Consider the following 7,611-nt stretch of genomic DNA (forward strand, 5'->3'; position numbering starts at 1 on the left):
ATATTTGAAAAAATTAAATTTTGATAATATCTCATTTTTTGACTTTTCCGTCTAAATTCCAATATTTAAAAAAAGAAGTGGCAGGATCTTCAGGATCCTTTAAATTTGTTAAAGCTGCCCTCAAGGCATCATAAAGTAGAAAAAATTTACAATAGCTTATATGACGTTAGCCAGCTTCTATCTAAACAAATAAGATATTACCGAGTGGTATTCTTGATGAGTAAAAATCGTTGCGATTTTGTCAGTGCATTACTCTGATGAGAACCTCATTTTAACACCATTAAAATATATATAAATCTTGTCTAATTTCCCTGAAACATTTCGCAGTTTTTTTATTGACATAATTGAACAATGATTAAATTTAATCAATGACAATAATTTCAAATAAAAGCTGCCTTTGGCGACTCCGCTCTAATCAAAACCTGCACTACATTGATTCTTCCATTCATGTTTGAGACGCCATCATAGCTTTGCCCAACTAGGAATTCAAGAGGTAAATTCATGGAGCCAAGTTTGGATATTTTATTCTTTTTAATATCGAGACCAGTTGTATTTCCCGTCAATATATGTCTATCAGCCTTTCAATGGGCTAGGCGTCTCCCTATTTTCAACATCTTACTATCAAAGCTATTGCTTCTGATTTCGAAACATCATATGTGCCATCAACTATGATTGAAAAGCACATGTTAAATTCAATCTCATTTTGAATTTTTTATAACCATATTTTTCATGGTTTCAATGAGAATATTTATGTTATTTTATGATAATAGATTTGAATATAATTTCGTTTTTTAATCCCTTATTTTTTTTTCTATCTTCTTCATTTTGCTGTATATACATTTTAGGTACAGGTTCAGAATCTGCAATGAGTTTAAACCAATCATATTGCCTTCTTGTTGCCTGTTCCCTCAGAAGGCTTGGTTACTAGATATTAAATAACTTAGACATCTTATTATTATTCTTATGATAGAACGGTTATTATCCACACATTCTTTCTGGGATATTATAAATTGTAACATGGAATTTTAATTATGTGAAAGCCTTCCATTATCGGCCATCATATGTGCCTGTGAAGATTCATGCACAATAATATCACGATTAAATTTCATGATCATTATCAGAGTCAGATACTATTTTCTTCTAACACATTTTCGTTATTATTAATACAATTTTAAAAAAATTATATTAATTAAAGGGTTATGATGTAGGCTCAGAAGGTCCCAGGCGATCCTGGTAAGGAACGTAAAAATTTTCCGGTTTTTCTCCGATGACTGATGTGTAAAGACATATGGTAGGATGAATCGGAGCTTAGAGATGACACCCCGGTCACCGACAAGCTTGGACAGCCGGGTGCTAAGGATACTTGTCCAATAAAAAAAATGAAGGACACAAATGAAAATATGAGTATGAAAGCTAGGGCGTTCCCTCCAAGCGACGCGCAGGGTGTAGACCTCCATCCTTCGAAAAGTAAAATAAAGGTCAAAGCAAAGAAGACAAGGTTAGCAAGTTTGAATATTGGGACACTTAAAGGTAAGACGAGAGAATTGGCATCAATGTTGAACAAGAGAAAGATATAGTGTGCATACAAGGACGAAATGGAAAGGTCAGAAGACTCTAATTATTGGTGAGGGGTATAAATTGTACTATAATGGAATTGTTAGCAATAGGAACGGTGTCGGCATCAACCTCAGTCAAGATCTAACCTCAGTAGTAGAAGTCAACAGGATCTCTGATAGACTAATGAAGATAAAACTCTGCATTGGTCAATCAATACTACACATCCTTTCAGTATATGCTCCTTAAACGGGTTGCAAAGAAGAGGAGAAAGATGACTTTAGAGCTATCCTTGATGAAGCTGTAATGGAAATTCCTAAGGATGACCTAGTCATAATAGGTGGTGACTTAAATGCATATGGGAAAAGCAAGAGATAGCTACAAAAGGCATCATGGTGGTTTTGGATACGGAGAAAGAAATGATGAAGGAGAGCATATACTGAAATTTGCGCAAGCTTTCGACCTTACCTTAACCAATACCTACTATAGAAAAAAAGACAGTCATTTAATAACATATGAAAGTGGTACAAGGAAAACACAGATAGATTACATGCTAATCTCTAATATTAAAAGATGTAACTGCAAAGTCATCCCAGGAGAAGATATCGCCGCGCAACACAAGCTACTCAAATAAATCCACTCAAAATAAGATAAAACCTGAACCATGCATCAAATGGGGTAAATTAAAAACAATGATAGATGCCTTCACAATCATGCAAATATTGAAATAATCGATTCCTCACAAGTCAGTGAAAGAAATGTGGACAGACCTTTCATCCAGATTAATAGACACTGCCAAATCGACACTAGGCTTGACAAGGAGGCAACAAATCATACAAAGAACTATGGTGGTGGAATGAAGAGGTACAAACCACTATAAAGGAGAAAAAAGCCCTATATAAAATATGGTACAAATCCAAAAACCCAGATGACAAGACAAATTACAAAAAATCCAAGAGAATAGCTAAGGCGGTGGCTAGGACCAAAGCTATGGCATACAATGAGATGGGGCATAAAACTTATTTCACACTGTCTTACACTCTACGAAAAAATAATAGAAAAAAGGTTAAGAGACATAATCGAAATAGGAGAGACTAAGTTTGGCTTTATGCCTGGAAGATCAACAACTGATGCCATCCACGCAATTAGGCAAATGAGTGAAAATTACAGGAAAAAGAACAAAAAGTTATACATGGTCTTTCTCGATCTAGAAAAGGTTTTCGATAGAATCCCAAGAAAACTTATCTGGTGGGCGCTACACCACAAAAAGGTTCCCGAAAAATATATAAGAATAATATAGGATATGTATATGGGCCATACAACAATGGTCTGTAGCACAACTGGTATTTCAACAGGCTTCACAATAACCGAGGGAGTTCATCAAGGGTCGGCTCTCAGCCCACTATAGTCTATACCACAAACAGTCCCGTGGAATATGATATTTGCAGATATGTGATACTTGCCGAATCCAAGGATGAAATGAAAGAAAGATTAGTGAGCTGGATAAATATCTTAGAAAAGCATGGACTAAAGGTAAATAGAGAAAAGACGGAGTGATCGGAGGAGATGAAACAGAGAGCATTGATATAAATGAATGGCAGATATCGGCAATTGAAAGCTGCAAATATTTGGGATCCACTATACAAACAAACGGCACAATAGAGAAAGAGATAAAGAGTAAAATTAATCAAGGGTGGTTAAAGTGGAGATCTTTATCTGTAGTGCTCTTTGACAAAAGAATCCCACACAAACTAAAGGGAAAAATTTACAGTTCGATAGTACAACCAACTATTCTATATAGTTCGGAAACATGGCCAACCAAAGAATCAGACGAGAGAAGTCTACAAACTATGGAGATGAGAATGATTGCTGGGGTAACAAGAAAGGATAAGGTGCGAAGTACAAGAATACTAGGAAGTTTAAAGGTAGTGCCCATTAAGACTAAGATAATGGTAAACAGACTTAGGTGGTATGGGCATACAATGAGAAGGCCTATGAACTACATAGGAAATAAGGTTGAGAGTTTGGAAGTATTGCGTAAACGTAAAAGAGGAAGGCCAAAACTTCAATGGGGCCATAAAGTTAGAGCCAATATAAAGAAGTATAAATTAGATAAACGAGATAGTATGAATAACATAAAGTGGAGAGATATTGAAGGAACTTACTACCAGAAAAGGTGAAAGCTAAAGAGAAAAAAAAATCCAACAGCATTGAATTCCTACTTTTTACTTCTTTTTTCTTAAATTGCGATTTATTACCCTTTATAAGATAAGTATAAGCAATTAAATATTTAATAAAAAAATTTCTATTGCTATTTGTCCAATTTTGAGTAATATTTTTAAAAGCTTCAAAGCTTTTTTCTTTATAGCATTAAAATTAAGCCCATCATGTCTTTTTCAAATGGGGTATGTCCATTTATCATCTCTTAAATTATGCGATGTGCAATTTTTAATTAAACATTTGTATTTTTGGTTAATATTTTTGGATATATTTTGAAATTGGAAAAATAATTTATGACAAAAAATTTCGGATAACAACCTAATTTACTAAACATCGACCAAATGTTCCGTCAATACCTTTTTAATGAAATAATTAGTGGAGGGGGGGGGGTCAAAGATTATTCGCTTTCGTTTCTAATATGATGGCGAATAAAATATCTTCCATAAATGAAAAAAAGTTATCTTATTGTAAATGTCCTAAAAATTGGCTTTAGATGTTATGCATAAACTTAATATTAATATATGAGCAATTTATAATATGTTATAGACGGATGAAATTTATTTTTATAGCACTTATTTTTATAAAATATATCTTAAAATCATTAAAATTAATAATTACATAAAATCTAAACGTTTCAAAGATGATATTTTTAAAAAGTAAAATTATTCGAATATTATTCGTTCAAATTAATATTCGTAAGAACAAATCGAATAACAATTACTATTCGATACGAATAATTTATTCGAATGGTATGCCACTCATAGGTGTATCCAGGATTTTCCTACGGAAGGGGGGGGCACAATTAGGCAGGATTTTCTGCTATATATTTTATTAGAGGTCGTTTGGTTCACTTATTGTTTTGGCTATTTATTTTTTAATATAAAAATAATTTTGGGTTTTCACTTATTTTTTGTTATTTTAAAAAGTGATTAACTTTTATTAATTTTTCTTTCAAAATCTTCCTTATAGTGATATATTGTTAGGTAAAAATTATTCGATTATGGTAGATTTTCGTTTTTTTAGGGGGTTTCGCCTCCAAACTCTTTTATCCGGCCTCCGGTCGGGTTAAAAAGTAAATAAATTTCTAGGCTAAAATAAACTAATTACAGATTTCATTTTCAAACATATATAAAAATAAATAGGAGGATTCTTTTATCATTTTAAAATTTATATAAATTGGCTAATAGTGTATGGCTGCTAATTATATAACTCTTTGAACACTATACATGATATTTTTATATAAAATTTTTAAAAAATGATTTCTGAAGAATAAAAATTGAATTATGTGGGGGATTTTATCGTATCTTTCAATTTCAAAAATATGGCAGAATTGAGTACGAGTCAAGTGTGGTAGATATTGACTTTTTAAAAAATTGTGATGTCTACTAGTTCATATGGTACTTTTTATTGTCTATATTTTTATAGATGGATGAGGGGTAGGGGGGGGGGGGTGTATGCGGGGATGGATTTTATTAGCTTAAAATAATAATATTAAGAGAACAGGCCAATTTGCGGAGTGGCACCTTTGATTTCGAGCATGACGTCACTTTACTAACTTAAATTTTATATAGTAAAAATACAAGTATTAAATTATTTAGAGGCCATAAAAAATTTTACAAGGCGTTTAGTGTACTTTAATAAGATCAAAAAAATAAAAACTAAATTGATTAATAAAATAAATTATATTTTCATAATTTATAATTTATAAAAAATATTCAAGTATAAATAATATTTTACTTGCTAAATAAAAAGAATATTTTAAAAATCTAAATAAAAAATTTGAATATCCTCCTAGAATAAATAAAATATATACAATAAATTCTGGATATTTTTAAACACATGTTAATTATAATGAAAATATTTAACAAATCTCATATGTTGTGCTGTTCGCTTTTTTAAAAATTTATTTATTTGTTTTCTTTAATTTTTTTTACAAATTAAGTTTTATTATTAACAAAACAATTAAATAACAATACTAGCTTATACTAGCGTGCACCGCTAACGCTAGCACTATTACTTATTATTAGTACAGTAATAAAATAGTATACAATATATAGTGGGAATAAAACTTATTTTTATTTACAAAATGTCATACATCATAGTTAATTTACAATATTTCCATATTATATATTACACGAGTTGTCCTTGTTATTTTTACCTAATATTGACCTAATATTCCATTTTTATCGACATTTTTAAACATTAATTCACCTTATTGAGTTCTGATAATATTATAACTTTATTTTAATATTGAACAGTGGTGAACCTGAACACACAATATTTTTTATTATTCCTTATTATTCTAACATTGCAAAAAAAATAATCGAAAATTTTTTTTTCTTGAATCATCTTATTTATTGCTCATGTAAAAAAAATGAACTTTTACATATAAGGTAATAGAGAAGGAAAGTGCAATTATAAAATTTAAAAAAATAATAAAATGAGCAAATGGCAAAAAAATGTATAAATTATTTGTAAATAATTTTATTATGTTCTTTGTCTTTCAGCATATTTCATTTTATTCTATATATACGCAATATATTCTTGATTTTTTAGTTATCCCTAGGTTCAAAATTCGAACTCGAGAGCCTTTACCTTCGAAGTCCGACATATCAATTTTTTAATGAATGAAAAAAAAACGTAGCATAATTTATTTTATAATTTAAGCAACTTTGTAGAGTGGCATTTGGAGGCCCGACTTCCTTTTGAAATTGGAACAGAAGTTGAAACTAGGTCAAATCTAGAGTTCCACGTCAATTTAGCAAAATTTTTATTGTGAAACCCTTTCGCTTACCGTGAATGGAACTAGACTATTTCGCGAATCAAATATCGCAATTTTTTTTAGCGAAACCCTTACCGCTAACTCTTTTGTGCGAATACATAACAGCGAAACTTTTATCGCAAATAAATTATTAAATTTTATAGCGACGTCATTATTGCCAATTATAATTTTTTATGCTACCCTGTCCTATGCTTTTCCTCGAAATGAGTTTTGTTAAACGGTTCGATTTGAGCCGATTTTTAAAAAAGGGATAGGTTTCGTCAGAAAAATATTACACAAACCTGACGATTTTTCTCATCGATGACACAAAGGTTTGAACATCTATTAGCGAAATATCTAGACTTAGGCAATATTTTTCTAACTAAAATATTGAATTAGCTGAATCTCGATTTAAAAATGAACTATATCTATCGCAATTTTTGTTTATTTATGTAAAAATTTAATATGGGAACTCAAATTGTCTAACAACTTATAAAGTGTAAATCTTATAATTATTTATATAGTACATTTATCCAATTATTGGATAATATATATTATAAAACAGCGTCAATTTACTCTGAGCCATCAAGTGACAAAGAATCAAGGTAAGAAGGATATTATAAATGAAAATGAAAGTAAAGCAAAATTAATATTTAGTAAATCATCGAAAATAAAAAACTAAAGTATAAACTGGAATACAAATAATTTATTTTCACAATATCCCTAAAATTACAAATTTATCTTATTCAATATAATATTTTGAAAATTTTTTTATTATAACTTTGCAGTTATTTTTCAATTGAAATACGGAAATAAATTATGAAAAAGATATATTGAATTAGATAAAATGGTGAACTTAAGTCACAGAATTCACAAAATTATTAACTCTTTTAAATCGAAACAAAAAATCACAACGTCAAAACGTTCTTTATTTTGAATCAAATATATTGGTAAAGCGATAGTTTATCCCAACATGAGCTGTAGATTTCAATTGAAATAATATTATTGGGGAAACAGGTCTAAGAACCTGAATTCAAACCCAATTCGTCGGACCCCGGAATATTTCAAATTTAATG

At 30.1% G+C, this 7,611-nt stretch overlaps 1 protein-coding gene across 1 annotated transcript in view; it reads right to left on the reverse strand.

Annotated features, from left to right (window-relative positions):
- LOC135927515 (cysteine and glycine-rich protein 1-like) overlaps positions 1-5,647 on the reverse strand; it is a 28,933-nt gene extending 23,286 nt beyond the window's left edge. The window contains exon 1 of the mRNA XM_065463542.1: positions 5,512-5,647. The gene's annotated coding sequence lies outside the window, so the exon portion shown is untranslated. The remainder of the gene's footprint in view (positions 1-5,511) is intronic.
- Positions 5,648-7,611: the final 1,964 nt, after the last annotated feature.

Source organism: Gordionus sp. m RMFG-2023, chromosome 3 (assembly GCF_954871325.1).
Source record: "Gordionus sp. m RMFG-2023 chromosome 3, tfGorSpeb1-WG-v2, whole genome shotgun sequence".
NCBI lineage: Eukaryota > Metazoa > Nematomorpha > Gordioida > Chordodea > Parachordodidae > Gordionus > Gordionus sp. m RMFG-2023.